The sequence below is a fragment of the Lissotriton vulgaris genome, chromosome 7, assembly GCF_964263255.1.
Source record: "Lissotriton vulgaris chromosome 7, aLisVul1.2, whole genome shotgun sequence".
Taxonomy (NCBI): domain Eukaryota; kingdom Metazoa; phylum Chordata; class Amphibia; order Caudata; family Salamandridae; genus Lissotriton; species Lissotriton vulgaris.
This window is the reverse complement of record NC_141695.1, coordinates 469226124-469243537: the sequence shown is the minus strand read 5'-3', so window position 1 is coordinate 469243537 and position 17414 is coordinate 469226124. Positions and strand designations below refer to the sequence as shown.

At 42.9% G+C, this 17414-nt stretch overlaps 1 protein-coding gene across 2 annotated transcripts in view; it reads left to right on the top strand.

Annotated features, from left to right (window-relative positions):
- Positions 1 to 17414, top strand: part of LOC147701889 (uncharacterized) — a 93537-nt gene that overhangs the window by 10870 nt on the left and 65253 nt on the right. The gene's annotated exons all lie outside the window — the stretch shown is intronic.

The window sequence follows — 17414 nt, the reverse complement described above, 5'->3', positions numbered from 1 at the left end:
CCACAGTGCACAGCTGCTTGTGGGTTTTACTTTTCACATCATCCTTTAGCACATATTACTTTACATTGATGCATGTTTTTCAGCAGTACATTTACTGTCTTGTGTTTCTAGTAGAAAGTGTATGCAAAGACCAATAACACAAGTAAGAAGTGTCTAAGCCAAGCATAAAATTACAGTCCAAAAGTAGCCTTTAGCAAAGACTATGTGAACTAAACAGAAATATGCCCCAGTGCACAGGCGCTTGTGGGTTTTACATTTCGTGTCACCCTTTAGCACACATTGCTTTACATTGATGCATGTTTTTCCTCAGTACATTTACTGTCTTTGACTTCCAACAGAAATTGTATGCAAGGACCAAATAACACAAGTATGAACGGTCTAAGCCAAGCATACACATTTAGCAGTCCAAAAGAAGCCTTAGCACGGCCATGCTAATTACCACTGACCCCCCCCCCCCCCTCTAGATATGAAAGTCTGCAGGCATTAACCTGCACACTGAGGCCCATGCGAGCGAGCGTTCCTGCGCGGATCTGTGTCTCCCCCTGGAGGAGATTGAATAAAGAAGCGCCCCTTTCGCACCAGGCCCGGTTCTAGAGGGTGGGCCGGGTGGGCCAGGCCCACCCAAACATGAGCCTGGCCCACCCAAACATGATCCTTGGCCCGAGCAGTAAATCTGCCACTGATCTACAACATCAATAAAAACTGTTCAGATAACTGGTGATTTACGATCCTGCTGCAGAGCAACCATTTGTCTGTTGGCAGTTTTTAAATGCAGATAAACTGCATTTTATGGGAATAGATCAGTGGGTTACTACCTCTGTCACAGATATCCTTGTGTTACTTGCAGTTCAGAAGTTACTATCCTAACATAGGACAGTGATCTATGAACTGTCATCAAAGAGGTGCATACAAACTTTTTTGTATTGTGATATAGTTAGAACTTCTCCATTCTTTCAACATTCTAATGTTACTAAAAAGAGTTTGTTTGAGCAGTTATACCTTTTTATCAGTAAAGCCAACCCCCAACCACCGGAGTACTCTTTAAATCCTGAGTGTGTGCTTCTCCAGACCAAACCCTCGTAAAATATACTGCCCACCAGTGTGGATGACGTGATTTCTACACCTTGTAATCCTCATTGGCTTATGTGACATTCCCCGTTGGCTGATTTATTGTCTCTGTTTAAAGTGTGTTATGTAAAGAACTGTGACACCCTACACTGATATGAGTAGCGCTGCACAACAAATGGAATGGATATGAGAGAAGGGCAACGGCAAGATGAGGAGCACTGGGGGAGGGTGGTAGTGAGGGAATCCGAGGAGGAGGTCATGGGGTGGGGGGCTACCGAGAGATGTGGGGCACTGGTAAAGGGTAGCAGTGAGGAAAGCAGAGGAGGAGGTCACGGGGGAGGAGAACTACAGAGAGTTGAGGGGCACTTGTGGAGGGTGGCAGTGAGGGAATCCGAGGAGAAGGTCACAGGGAGGGGAGAACTACAGAGCGATGAGGGGAGCTGGTGGAGGGTGGCAGTAAGGGAATCTGAGGAGGAGGTCTTGGGGTGTGATGGAGCGATGGAGAGATGAGGGGTACTGGTGGAGGATGGTAGTGAGTGAATCCGAGGAGGAGGTCATGGGGTGGGGGGCTACGCAGAGATGTGGGGCACTGGTGGAGGGTAGCAGTGAGGGAAGCAGAGGAGGAGGTCACTGGGTGATGGAGAACTACAGAGAGTTGAGGGGCACTAGTGGTGGGAGCAGTGAGGGAATTTGAGGAGGAGGTCATGGGGTGGGGGAACTACAGAGAGATGAGGGGCACAGGTGGAGGGTGGCAGTGAAGTAATCCAAGGAGGAGGTCACGGGGTGTGGAGAACTACAGAGCGTTGAGGGGAGCTGGTGGAGGGTGGCAGTAAGGGAATCTGAGGGAGAGGTCTTGGGGTGTGAGGGAGCTGTAGAGAGATGAGGGGCACCGGTGAAGGGTGAATGTTAGGGAGTCTGAGGAGGAGGCCATGAGGGGGGTTGGCTACGGAGAGATGAAAGGCACTTTTGGAGGGTGGAAGTTGAGTTATCTACAGACAAAGAGGTACAAAAAGAGGTCAGAAAGACTTTTGCACCAGCACTAAAGTCTACCGATTAGGACAGCTGTGGAGCATACTTTAACATACATGCTAATTACATTTACTGCTATATTTAATGTTTCAAGTTTGAAGGTGATTTTGCTATTATTTTTTACTGGGAATAATGAAAGTGGAACTGTATGGTGGCTGATATGGGGCTGGGGCCCAAGGTCAGCTGTGAGATAAGGTGTAATGGAGGGGGATGATAGAAAAGTGGATACTCAAGCCTGTAAGGGAGTGCGCTGCAGAGTCAGGGGTAAGGTGGAGGTAGTAATGAAGAGGGTTTCTCCGAGTAGTGTCTATTGCTTGATACTCATACCTAAGAAACCTCCACTTCCCATCAAAGGGACATTACATGGAAGAATAGCATTTTTTGAAAGTGATAACATTTAGAAAGAGACTTGGAAAAGAGTGCGTTTTACTGTGTCTTGTAAGACTAAGGAGAGAAAGGAGGGCCCAGAAGCAGGCCTGGCTAGATATATAAACGATAAAAAGGGCCAGCAGTGGCCCACCCGAAAGTACCTTTGGCCCATCCAACTAAATATTCCTGGAGCCGGGCCTGTTTCGCACCCATTCCTTTAACCAGCTTATGGCATCATGGGAAACATATTTAGTTCTGATTACTGTGAGTAAGTTTATTGTAATAACCCTCGGAGGGGAGAGAGGAAGAGAATACAAAAACAACGGCGCCTTTTGGGAAGAGAGGTAGAGTGCTGTATACATGTGCAGTGTTTATTGTTCTCTCACAGCTGTGTCGTGTGAAGCCGCTGGGTGTGAGGGATTGCAGTGCTCATCTGTCAGATCCCGAATGGGGGGAGGGACCAGGTGGGAGGCCCGTGTGGAGGGGGATAGTGCAGATACAAGCAACAGGACCCCCGACCTGGTGGTTGAGATGGTTTCATGTGGGTGTCCTGGTGTCTCCCCGATGCGAAGCCCTACTTTTGGTTAAACAGAGGCCCGTGGAGGTGTCCTGAGAGTTCAGCACCGTAGTGCCACGGCCTGTTATTGAACCCACTGCCCGAGTCTCTGTAGCGATCTGTGGAACCCGAACACCCATGCAGTAGTACACACATGAACACTCATGCACGAGTACACACATCATCCCACTGAATACTCCATAATGCACAACCCAGAACTCACCCAGTGGTGCAATCATGGAAAGGGCAATCTGGCGGCGTCAAAATGGCTGGTGTGACAGGTTGGTGTGCATGGGCTGGCTTCTGGCTGTTTGCCAACCTGTTTTATTGTTTGGTGGGCCGTTTTTCGTGCTGATTTCCCCGAGATTACCACAAACATTGCCCGCAGCAAGCACAAATGCAGGAAGACTCCTGTACTTTCCAGAACACCTACACCGTATTTGCAGAAGTTCAAAACCGCCCCAATTTGCAAACATGGGCCTCTGTTTTAGATATGTGATTCGCAGATGGGGCCTCCTTTTATTTTTGGTGCCTGGACCTATTTTCTGTCACAGTCCGATTCTGACCATGGAATATGCATGTAACCAACCTGAGTGTTGCTCTGTTTCAACTTAGGCCACCCTTACCCCAACCCCGAAACCTGTGTCCTTTAGGAATCAATGCTATTTTCCAGCTCTGTTGCCCAGCTTTGTAGAACTCCATATTCTACTTATCACAGGGTAATTTAGATAGAAACCAAATGTCCAGCCTTTAATGGTTCCCCCCACCCTAGAACCCCCCCACCTCTCCAGTACACTCTGAAACCCTGTTGTACCATCTTCACTCGACAAATACACTGCATTTACCACAAGAGGCCTGCCCTCCCTCACTGCACACAAGTTTCATCTCCTCATAAGGTCCTATGAAGATGGAGCTGCCCTCCACAGCCCCGCCCCAATTTCAATTTCTCAAACTACCCTTGAAAGACTCTTCACGCTGCCCACAGAATCCACCATTTTATCCTGAACCCTTTTTTCAGCTTCACGTGGGGCACCCTTGGACCAAGTGACCGCTTCTCACAGTACCCCGGAGGCAGCTTCTAAATCTGCTAGGAGTATTATTTTCTTACGGTGCAACTACTACAAGCCAGTTGATGCTCACACATGCTATCACTGTGCCCATTAGGGGCAGGTCTCTCAGTGCCCACCAGTGTGTCCTCCTTGCATTACCTCCATGGTGGGTTCCTCACACTGCTCAGTGATGCCGGGCACATGCTGATGAGCTTGGCGGGGGTCAACAGGGGGTAAAAGACATTGTCCATTACAACACCATTAATTGATTAATGCTTCACGAAGGAAAAAACAAACAAAAACATTTTCAATGCCAATAGCTCAAAACAATGTCATTGCGAGACCTATTGCATTGTAAATGCTTGTTGTTTTTTTTTTTTAATTTACATTGGAATGGAAGTGCGAGAGAGCAGCATCTTCAGCTGGAGTCCGGACAGGGAGTGAATGCATGATACAGCACGCCATTAGCCCCACAATTATCATCAGTGGCACCTTTTTGTTTTATGTTGCTTAATTGCTTAAATAACACATCTGTAGCAGCTAACAACAGTTAAGGTGGTCCGACGTGGAAAACTGTGAGCAGGTGCATATTTCTTTCAGCTTTTTTACTCTTCATTCTTTTTGTAGTCTAAAAGTGCTTTATTGAATCAAAACTGTTCAGATAACAATATTGGCAATAGTGATAACATAAACTGCTATTAGAGAGATGTACCTACTACATTACAATTATACATGAGTGTCATTTAAATCAGCAAAATCTAATCCATGAAATAACAAAACATCCCTATTCAAAATATATAAAAAGGAATGGATAAATTAATGAGCATTTTTTCGAAATGCTAGCAAGAAAAAGAAAATAAACTTCCTTCATATAATTAATGGCGCACCATATCAGTCTAATATACAGTAACATAAATTAACTATAATGCGCACACTAAAGACATGACAAAAAAAATTAAAGTTTTATACCTGTATCTAATTTATCAAGGAGGTTAAAACACATTAGTCTTTGTAGTATTAGTATTGATAAAAGGGAAGTCCAAGGCCACCACAACAGATATCTTTTTAATGGCTAAATGAACAGAAGGTAGATTAACCGTGTCTAATCTATGTTAATGGCAAATAAAAAGGTTATTAAAGGACTTCCAGTTGCAGGACACTATCAATGAGAAGATCAACAAACTTGCCCATTAATATATTTGTAAACCAAATATCTGAAGAATCACAGAGAAGAAAATGTAAAAAGTCAAATGGTGTGGCAATTTAACAAATCTAACTCATTATGCCACACTTCTTTCCAAAGCAAATTAACATGAGGATAATAAAAGAAAGAACACTATTGTTGGCATTACAAGATCATAACTTGGTATATTTGGAGACTTTTTCAGTTTATATAAAGAACATTGGGTTAAAAGTAAACTATTACAATTAAAGAATAATGTCTGGGTGATTCTGGCGGACCAAAAAGTAGAATTCATTTTAAGCAAAATTTTATTCCATAAGAAAATTGAAAAGATCATACGAAGTACTTTTTTCTCATGATATTTTTATGCTTAACTGTTTTGGAGTCTGATGTTTTTTTAGATAGATTAACAAGCTTTAACACCATGCAATTGTGATGAAGCCATAACATCTTCATAGAATACCAAGGAAGGATCTTGGATATTCTGTCTCATAGTAGTAAGCAATTGATATTGCAAATTTGATGGTAGAGTTATACCATATGGGTAGTAGTATTGTGAGTTGTGATTGTGAATAAACGCGGAGCAGGAACAATAGGGCCACAATACATGAATGACTTAATGAAGGTGAAGAGAGTTGTTGGAAGGTGTCCCAAAACTAAGGATACTGAGTAGAGAGTTCAGGCAACCTTTATTGGTTTACAGAGCTTTCTTTAACAAATCCTAAGTGCCCTATCCTGGTAGTGTGTTCGGGCAGCTTAGGCTAATGAAGGGGGAGTTTTGAGCATTTGTTATACACACACAGTCAATAAAATTAAAAAGAAACACATTTTATATTATTTTAGGCACCAAGATTTCTTGATCAGGTAGGTACTTTTCAAGATAGGTTTTCAGCATTAAAATAGACAATACTGTATACTCTACTGTTAATGTATGAGGAAAACATACATTACATATGAACACTTGTCAACGACTTACAGGACTGTTCTTCAGGACTTAAGCCAAGTAGGGGCCAAGGTACAAGGCAGCACCAACCGGTCACATTGGTCGGCTCCTGGGCACTCTGGTGCAGTGTATTTAAGTAAATGTAAAATGGGTCCTTCAAAAAGAAGCTGCAAGCGGAGACTGGGGGGGGGGTGGGGGGGGGGACAGTTGATTTGAACCTAAAGGAGGGTTCAGGTCTTTAGGGTCCTTGGAGCCGGGATGCACTGTTGGATGATCTGGGTCTCGAGTACAGTGGTCTTTTAGTCCGGTGAGGCGCGGCGATAAGAGGCTCTCGGTTTAGGTGAGCCTGCAAAAAGAGGTTGCCGGCAGGGACAAGGAGGACCAGTCTGTCTAAACTCAAAGGTGAGTTTAGGTCTTGTAGGTCTCTAGGTACTACGGACACAGTCGGTTCACTTGGACTTGCGCTGTGATGCTCGGGCGCAGAGGTGGTTTGAGGTGTTGGGTCACAGCGGTCAGAGACAGTTACTTCAGGTGAGGACCTGGAGAAGGGGACGCAACAGGACAGCTGCGCCACTCTGCATGATGGTTTCTGTGGTGCTGGCATCCGTCGTTGGCTGGTCGGTGTCCGGAAGTACCACCAACAAGTCGTGGCTGCCGTAGGGTTCCTGGGGTCTAAGTCTCGTTTTTTTCACTGGGGAGACCGGGCTGGTCTTTGGGAGCACAGAATACCTCATCCTAGGTGGCTGCTGTGTCGGTGAGCCAGGGGTAGTTCGGTAAACCGGAGCTTGCATTCTGGTGCCTGCAGAATGCACGGAAGTAGCTCTGCTACTCCACTGGATATACTGGCTGTTTTGCGAAGATCTGGCAGCCCTCCTAGGCCTTTGGAGGCTGAACAGCTGCAGGACGAGTCATCTTTGTCGCAATTGTAGGGGACAGCAAGCAGGCCGGCAGGGTTGGCACCAAGTCAGTTGCTGATCCTCAGCTCTTGTGGCTCTTTAGTATACTTCTTGAGTCAGTCAATTCTGATTTTCTGGTTCCAGGGGCTCCCTTAAATATTAGATTTTGCGACTTGAAGGTAAGTGAAGGGTAGTAGCCAATGGGCTACTTACCTTGGGGTCACTACACGTCCTATATCACCACTCCCTGTGTGGAGTCAGCAGAACACTGTCCCAGAGTTCCTAGTTTCACCAAAAACAAATGGTGGAACCCTTCCTTTGTGGAGCACATCAAGTAGTCCACCTTAGGGCAACATGCCTACTGCATAGCTACTTTCCAGACTGTCCTGGTGCCAAATGGGCCTCAGGGCAGGGGGTGGCATCTCCCAAGTTTAAGGGAAGCTGGGGTCATATATCAGAGATGGCAGGGACTTTCATGTACTGGGCCATGATATGCTAAATCCCTAGCCATCCTGCTGGAGGAGGTGTGAACAACTTCCTCCAGAGCAGGCATTGTTTTTGACCTCAAAAAGCGTGGGCTTTCACCAGCAGGGAGTCATAAACCTGCTGGTCGTGACAGGTTGGACTACACCAATCATCCAGCACACTAGAGGCTGGTAGGTTTCAAGGGGCACCTCTAATGTGCCCTCTGGGTGCACGGTATAATAAATCTTATACTTGAATTAGTATAGAGTTATTAAACCAAGGTGTTTGATACCAAACACCAAAGATTTCCGTGAAGCCATTATGTGGCTAGGTAACTTGTTTGACTAGTGCCCAGTACATACCTTAAGATGGCTTCCATGTTTACTTGCAATATATAGCAACTAAACTAGACATTATAGGACCATATCTGCTCATGCAGATATGTCCTCACGTAGGACATAAAGCACCCTGTCTTAGGGCTGTAAGGCCTGCTGTTGGGGTGACTTACGTTTACCATGTGCAGTGATTTGGGCATGGCACACAGGGATGTGTGCCATGTTGGATTTTCACTATGGTTTGCACCATGTCACACTTGAAATGGCAGTCTGTATGCACTTTGTATGGAGGTCCCTTAGGTTTGTAGTGTAGTTCCTATATTCCCAATAGGCTCTGCGCATTGGAATAATATATCCTATAGATTTGACGTAGGACTTAGGCCGACTAGGTCTCTATCGAATATACTAGACTTAATTGTGAGTGCCAGCTAGCTCAGAGGTCACTGGAAACTTTCTCGAATAAACAAGAAGGAATTCGGTTCTGAAAACCGCATAAACATGACAACATTGTTTCCCCAAGAATAAAACTGATCTTCAGAGTCGTGGAAACAATAGATAGATATTTTACTTAGTCAATCGTGCATGCTTCGTTTCATCAGAGTTGCAGAGAAATAGAGAGACTTGCGTTTTCAATAAAATGGTTTCATTGAACAGTCTTCTTTCTCATGCAAGTAAAGTGAACTGCTACAATCGTAATACTGGTTGCAAAGTATGCGTACAGTAAGAAGAGTATTATAAAATACTGTAAAAGCGTTGTATGGTTTCTAGACCATAGATAAATACATAAATAACAAAGGCTAAAAGTACTCAACTGGTGCTTCTAAAATACGCCTACCCCAATGTACCTAACCTAGGTCTAGTACGAGGGAAGAAGTAAGTGAGGTGTAGCACAGGTTGTGTTTTCTTTGCTAAGAATCTAACCAAGATTTCTCTTAGGGTCTAATCAGCTCCATACCTTAGTTTTAGAATGAAGGAGGTCTGGTATCTCTGTCTCGGGACTCGATTTCCCCACACCCCGTGAGGGGAGCTTGGAAACACTGGAGCTGGATTCTCAGCGAGAGAAAGGACAGCTTCTCGATCACTGCGTTAGCTGGAGGGTCGGCTTTGTTCGGAACTTGCTGTAGCGAGCTGAGGTGGGCAAGTAGATAGTCTAACTGCTCCGAACCACCGTGTGTTTGCTTTGCTAGGGGAAGTGTAGGCATATTTATACCTTGAAGGTGCCTAGTTTGACGTAAAGTCGGACATACCGTCATCAAAGAACCCCAAGGGAATGGTAGTTCTTTAAAAACTCCATGATTTCTAGGACAAATCAATATTCAAGCAAGGGGATGTCCCCGACTGCTGAAGCCGAGTTTTCCCAAAAATCGTTGTGGCTTTTTGGAACAAGTGGAAGTAGCCATGCCTGTATTTGGACTGGATGGATTATGTCTAAATATGGGCATGATTTCTATGTCTACATAAGGGCAATGTGAATTATACCTATATAAGGGCATGAATCTGTAAATTACGCTTGGATTCTACAAAGCTACACAACACCCACTCCACTTTATTATGTTCGATATTACTAAATTCTAAGCATTTCTAAACATATCTAAAGCTTGATGTGTAAAAATCCCTCCCAAAATTCATAAAATGCATTTGAAATGGTTGTACACGAAAGATGAGCTTTTGTGCTGTACGCATTTGAAAAAAGCAATATTTTCATTCAAAGCATGTAGTGTGACATTGGAAAATGCTTATCAGAACGAGTCATGAAATAACATTAATGAAATGGCTCTTAAATACAGAAGAAAGGCCGATACCATTCCATGACAGAATATATAAACTGTTTGTTTGTGGACAAGGTCAAATGTTGTCATTTGGAAGTGTTTCAAAGAATTCTTGTTCTCTAAGAATAGCTCTACTTTAAGCAGATTACTTTGTGCCCAAAAAAATTCAATTTTGGAAAAAGTCAAATCGCAGAAAAATAGAGTTCTGAAAGTTGGAAGGTTTTTTTTGAAAAGTGAAGGTCGAATACAGAGTCCCATAGAACACTGTGTGCTAACTTCAGAAGTCATTCTCGTTGTTTGGAGAAAACATTAAATCCTCTAAGCTGGCAAAGAAATCTTCTACCATAGTAGGTGAAAGTTGGACCACTTCATTAAGTAAACCGATGGCACAAAAATGTGAGGCATCGCCGTTAGCGTTAGCCGCAGTAGCAACGTTCGTCGGAGATGGAGATAGTACCTGTGTGCCTGTCGATCCACGTATCTCACCGTCAGCAGATTGCGTCTGTGAGATCTCAATGAATGCCGTCATCAGGATTGGTAGCCGCTGGGAGCAACACAATGCGTGGGCCGGTACTGAACCAAGCAAGGTATCCACATCCGTTGGCAGTGCTGATTGAAGTGTAAGACTGATGTCCAACATACATCGTAAAACAGGTAAGATGCAATCTTGCCAGATTGGTCGGAATGATATGAACCACGTGGTATTCAGGTCTCTTAAACGAGCCAGGCCCAGAATCTGTATCATGCGCTCACGACACTTCATTGCCAGGAGAGTGTTCTCAATGGTAATCTGGGTGTCGCTGCTGACCGGACTTGCCATATCTGAGCAGAAGGAACAAGAATAGTATTCCTGCTACGAGTCCCAAAATGAGAGGCAGGCCGCCGAACACAGAGTGCACAAAGTTTGAAAAAATGCTGAGGACTGCTTCAAAAGGTGCTAACAGCCCCGAAAAAACTGTCTTAAATACATGTACAATACCACTGGTATCAGACTTGTTTAAGATACGACATAACATTTCTACGAAATGTACGGGGCAGTTTGTGGATAAAAGGGCATGTATCTCTGCAGAGGACCTTGCAACTTGTAGTTCATACGTCTCTTTGGACGAGGTCAGTGGCACAGTGTTTTGTAAACGTATGGCTTTCATTCTGCTTAAAGTATCAATTCGAATAGAAGAGATGTTCAGTGAAGGCCATAACGGCGACTCCCCGTCTGTCTTAGCTTTAGGAAACAATACTTGCATACAACAAGTGACCCTGGCTGACACAGTTACGAGATAGGCTGTCCTGGCAACATGGCACAACATCTGTGATCATTCAACATTATATAGCTCATGCTAGGAAGCTGCCTAAAAATTGTATCTATCGCTGCTGCTGGAGAACCTTGCAGGTGGCAGGATAAGTTGGTCGAAGAACCATCACAGGCTCAATGTAAATTAATACCCTGACTTAAAAGTGTACCGCTTAGTGCACTTTTACATTGTGTACCACTAAGAAAAAAAACTTATTTTCCCCCACTCCAACCTCTGTGTGTGTGTATGGTAATTCCCAGGTTGACTTTATGTATTCCTTACCCAACCTTTCATACACAGCAACTGGTGTATGTTTCAAACAGTATTGAAAATTGTGACAGGCAGAGTGATTATCCTGTGTATTAGCCATTCTGTTGCAGGTTTTTCTGAAACAGTTAATGGTAATCTTTCCAGTTTTTCAATGCTCGGCACCGCATAGTCTGCTCCTCCTTGTGCCAGAGTGATTTGTTTATCTTTTAAGGTTAAATACAGAAAACAATGACATGGTGTTGATTAGACTCCATGGCACATATCCAGAACGAAGATGTGTAACGTCCAGCCTAAAAGCATTATAGAACGTAATTGCGACTGTCCATGCTGTAGCATGAGCAAGTCCTGTTCCATTATGTCTATGGCAGAAGATACTATGCTGTCCAAAGAATAAATTCTGGATGACAGGGTCGTTAACCCATTGTCAACTACAGAGAATGCTTTCTCCAAATTAATACGATCAATATCTCGTATTAGTTCTGCAGTCTCTGCCTGTGTCGCTTTCCAAGTTTCATTATAAATGGCGTATATACCTGCGTATATGAAACGGTTGACGTAGTTTCGCAGGACCTTGTTAGAAGTCCCTTAAATCAACGCCATCTTTAAGTAAAGATAAGTGTTGTTTAACCTCTGTAAGTGTAGATGTTTGTAGCCACTCAAGGCACAGTTTTCCTACACTGTATGTTGTTACTATCCCTGGATGTTGACTCTGGACATATCTTGGATCTGGCCTAGTTACTGTAAACCCTTGTGTCTTGTTCAGGAATCCATCTTGACAGTTATTCGTGTTGTGAGCCAGATTAACCATTTCTTCCAATTCAGATCCGTTCTGTTTTTAAGAAAAATTGTTTGTACGTCGACCCCTCCTTCTGAAGTGTTTTTGCTATCAGTTGAAGGTGTAGGTATAGACCGTTTGTTCAAGTCTTTTATCTTGGCCAGGCCAAGGCAGGATGTCTGTTGCACAGTGTCGTTCAAAAACATTATTTGTTCAGGAATAATGCAGGCTTGAAATAAAGCTTCTGTTCCCTAAACTTGCCAGTCTTTTGAGCCCCAGACAGTTTTTGTTTTTATGTTGCAACTCCAAAAGACGAAACCCAATGAGGACAGCTGGGCATAAAAGGCTGCAGAATAAATTTGCTTAGTATTAGTCAACATACTTTACAATCCTGTCTTATTAACATTTTTAAAGTGAAAGGTTTCTGGATTTGAGACATTAAAACCTGAGAAGTATGGAAATTTTTCATAAAATGTTTTTGAGCTACCCTTCGGTGGCGTTGGACAATGTTCCCATTGATTGAAAGTATAAACATTCTAGGGTTTGCAGATTTGTGCAAGTAAGGATGGCCATAATGATTATAACAATACATTTGTGCATAATCTGATGAACCTTCTAAGTATTCATGTTTTGTAAATTTAGCAGACATCTCTAAGTCTGACATCATATTATTAACAGTCTCAAAGTCCAAATCATCAGAAAATGTGCTGGGTGAAACAAAGTCACTCAAGGAAACCTTGAATTGATGTAGCATCTTTAATAGCTCATGGGTCATAATCAGTTCTGTCCCATGCTATACCCCCAGGTATAGGGATGGCTGTGATGTTTACTGATGACAGATCTCTTTGTTCACGAAGAGATGATTTGTGTGGCTTCAGGAGCAAGTTAATGTTCTTACTTGCCGTGTCCATTATACTATATTTTCCAAGTTGATGTTCTTACTTGCTGTGTACATTTTACTATATTTTCCATTTATCAGCATTTCCAATGTTAATACCAGGATTAGCCAAAGTAGGAGAAAAAGTACGCCTAGCACAATACAAAATCAACCCATGGTGAAACCAGATGCATTTTTTGAAGTTGCTGAAAAAGTTCTGTTACATGTTCTTTAAAAGTTTTATTTGCTGGTGTTGTTTCAGGCTCACTGGAATCCTCCGAAAACGTATCAAAGTTAATGAAATAGCCAGAGGCGGATCTGTCGATTGTTGGAATTGCAACAGGATTTTTGAAATCGCTGGAGCTACTGAATCTTTTGTCATATTAGTATAGTCAGATGCTACATCATTGTAGACAGGAGTGTCTTGACAAACTGTTATTTGGGTCTCAAGAGGCATAAGTTCCATTGCATTATTGCTTAGTCCTTTGTTCTGTGCTGCAGAGTTTTCAAATGTTATCAGTCTCTCAGTCTGAACCTCTTGGATAGTAGCAAGATTTAGTTTTGTGCTACATCTTTGGAGTCCACTGAGCCTACTACTTATTATTTGCCTCATGATTTGGTTTGACCAGGTCAATAGATACAAACCTGTTCTCCTTTCTTCCAGCAAGGGGCTGTAGTAATACTGTTCTTGATCCGTGGATTGCTAGCACAGGTACTGTTTTTTTGTAAGAACGCCCAAATTCCTTCTTATCTGCGATCCTTTCTTTGACTAGATCCCCCAATCTTCGGAATCCAGACAGGCCTTGCTGGGACGGGTGGTTCTCCTTCAGTGGTCGTTGGCTTTTTTATTATGTTGCTTTGACTTCTTCTTTTCTCGTTTAAGTCCTGCAAAATAGCCAAACGGTCTTTGATATGAAAGTGTGACGATCAAGGTCCTGGACAAGCATTCTAGTACCCAAAAAGGATTTCATATGGAGTGATCCCACCCAGAGAATTTCTTGGCAGATTATTTAAACTACGTTGGACACTTATTAGATGTTTGACCCAACCGTCACCTGAACCTAATGCCCTAGCTGTTATAGATTGTTTTATGTCCCGGTTTTTTCTTTATACTACAGAATTTCCCTCAGGATGGAATGGACTCAAATACCGCAATGCAACGCCCAGATTGGCCATGGCCTCTTTGTAAGCTTTGGAGCTAAACGCAGGACCCTGGTCAGAATGTAGCGTGCCGACTGCGTATGTGCCGATAAAGACTCGCAAATCTTTTATAACTGTTCGGGCGTCAGCCGAGTGCTGAGGCCACATCCAAATGAATCTTGAGCAGGAATCCACTGCGACCATGATATATTTATAGTTACCATCCCTCTGTAAGGGACTGCAGTGGTCCAGGTAAACGCACGCTAATGGTTTATCTGAAATTAACAGGGGCGTCTGCGCTGGGCGTTTCACTGTTGAAACCTTCATTTTCTGGCAGATTTCACATTAAAAAACATAGTTTCTGGTCTGTTTCCTCATGCGCGGCCACCAATCTTTGTTTTTAATAATGACACTGTGGCGGAAACACCTGCGTGTGCAGAGGCGAGCCCTTTATGTGCTGCTAAGATTAGTCCTAATCTATGTTCCATGTTTGGAATTACTCTATCCCCCACTCCAGGGATTTGAGCAAAAGGAACATTATTTATATCAGTTATATATGAGTACTAGTGGAAAGCCTTTTGGTAACGTTTTACCGCTGTCTTTATTGGAAGCGGCGACAGCCTGCATTATTTTGCGGTCTATTTTTGTTTTCGAACAAGTGATTGCAGCTAGGGAAGCCGTTTGCACAGCTGTCTTCGTGGCTTCATCAGCCAATGAATTCCCTTCAACGTGAACGCCATCACGCTGATGGCTTAGTGTATGGATCACGTTAGTCTTTTGTAGTTCTTTCTGTAATTGAACTACTTGTTCTCAAAGCAAGTCTTGCTTGATTGTTCTACCTTTTGCGTCTTTGAAACCATTTTGAACCCAGTTCTGCAAGTATTAATTGTAAGATTGGACGCAGTATAACGAATCGCACACAATGAGTTTGGGGAATTCGCGATCAGTATTTTCAAGCGCCATCTTGAATGCCTGTAATTCAGCTCGCTAAGCTGTACAGTCTCAGAGAGATTGAGTTTTTGTGACCATAGGTCGGAATTTACCATCGCGCCAGCGACTTAACAATTGCACACGCAGCACTATTAGCTTGTTTACCCCCAATTGCGGGTTGAGCTGATCCGTCTGTATAAATTATACATTCGTACTGTTCTAGAGGCAGAATCTCAGTGGGCAGAGGACATTCTTGTTCATTTTGTAGAAGTTCTTGAGTTTTCAAGTAGGGGTCAAAAACGTATTCAATGTCTGTTGCAGCAAGAGAGTTAACCCATTTTATCCTTCTTGGATGTAAAGCCTTTGCATTCGGAATGCTTGCTTTTGTCACTGCTTCTAAGGCAGGTACAGGAGTAACGACCATTATGCGTTTAGCCTGTGTGAGCGCTCTCTTTTGCTACTGCAGTTTGAACCGCTGTCAGAATTCTTTCTGTAGAGGTGAATTTCATTTCAGCTTGTGTGTACAAGTGTGATTTGTAAGCAATTGGTACTTTTTCACCTTCATCAAAGGTTAAGTACGTAAATCCACATCTTCCTGGGATAATTCTGATTACAAGATTGCAAACGTCTACGGGTGTCTGTAAATGTGATGTTGCTAACATCTCTGTTTGCAATGAACGCAAAATTTCTGTGTGTTTTTGAGTCCAATTAGTAGTTTTGAAATCAGGTTTGATTAATTCGTAGAGAGGTTTAACCCTTTCTGTGTAGTTTAGAGTGTATGTTCTTGTGAAATTCAGAAAACCTAGGATTGACTAAGTTTTTCAGCATTTTTAGAGGTTGGAGCAGCGCACACTTTTCTAAAAAGTTGTCTGCCAGGCTTTTGCCTTCGCTTGATAACTCTTATCCTAGAAAAAGGATGTTGAGGTGGGCGATTCTTGATTTTTTTTAAAGTTGAATTTGTACCCTTCAGAGGCGTATCCAAGTAAAATGGTATTCACTCTGTTCAAGTGCATGTCCAAGTCATCGTCTGTTAGATAGATATCATCGGCATAAGATAATGCCTCATCATCATAATGCCTCATCATCATACGTTTGTAGTAACTCTGTTACTCTGGCTGAAAATAACACCGGACTATTCTTGTATCCCTGGGGGAGATGACAGAAGTGACTCTGTGTCCCCATAATTGAGAAAGCTGTCAAGTTCCTGCTTTCAAGTGCAATGTTTTGGCAGAAGAAACCATTCGAAATATCTAATGTAGTTTTATATTTTTTGTGCACAATGTTATTCATCAGTGCTGCACTGTCATTTTGTACTGCAAAGGTTTTGCAACAAGAGTTTAAATGTCTGTAGTCCAAAACGAGACAATATGTATTGTCTGGTTTGGAGGCAGGAAAGAACGGATTTTTCATTGACGAGGTGCATGTTTCAATCACCCCTTGGTATTCAAGTTGATCTAAGATCTCCTTGACCTGTTTTTTAGCTTCTTGCTTAACTGGATACTGCCTCTGTGCAGTTGGATGAGTTTTTAACTGGATTTTGTGGTAAGGAGAATCCTCATCCCATCCCACATGATTTTTATATAATGCTGGAGCCTGGGCTACAGCCCATTTTCTTGCATAGGTGTATTTTAAGTGAATTGGAATAGGATTTGAGCAGGCATAATGATGCCTTCGCCGTCTGGGCACTCCTTGACAAAGGATGGTGGTCATTGAACTTTTCCCAAAAGAGTGCTCTTATTTTCCTAGTTATGCCCCCCTCCATACTGAACGTTACTTCATATAACTTAAGGGGTATACTAACCCTGGTGTAAGCTGTTTCAACTTGAATGTACTCATTCAAGTCCACTGTCTCCAGATGATCCTTCAAGATCTTGGTGACTTCTGCTGCGCTGTCCAGCATTATCTGGGCCCACTCCCCGTTCTTGAGTTGTGTCCTCAAGATTCTCGGCATGTCTAATTTTTAGACCTGCTACCTTCTTTTTGGTGAATTGGGTTTTCTCATTTTTTGGAACGTGTTGATCGTCTTTGGACTTCACGCGTTCTTTTTTGTGTTCTGATCGTCCTCTTCTTTCCGATTTCTGTGAGGAAGTCTCAAAGGTACGATAGGAACGTGTATCAGTATCTTGATATCTATCAGGTTTTTTCAAATTATCCCTGTTCCTGAGGTTATACCTCTTTTCAGATGGCTCTTTTGAGGAGCCCTTCATCCGGACTGAGAATGCTTCTCATTAGAAGTTTGTATAGTATTTTCCCACTTCTTTTTAGGAGTAGTGAGTGTTTTTAATAAAGACCTTTTCAGGACTTTCTGTTAGTTGGTGCTTTACTGGTTTCCCACCCAAACTATCTCTACCTAGTTCTTCATAGGATTTTTCAATTATTCTGGCCAGTTCATATGGTTGCTCAGTTATATCAATTTCTCTTATTTTTTTGGCGGATCGTGGCAGATGCTGCTTCACCTTAATTATTAG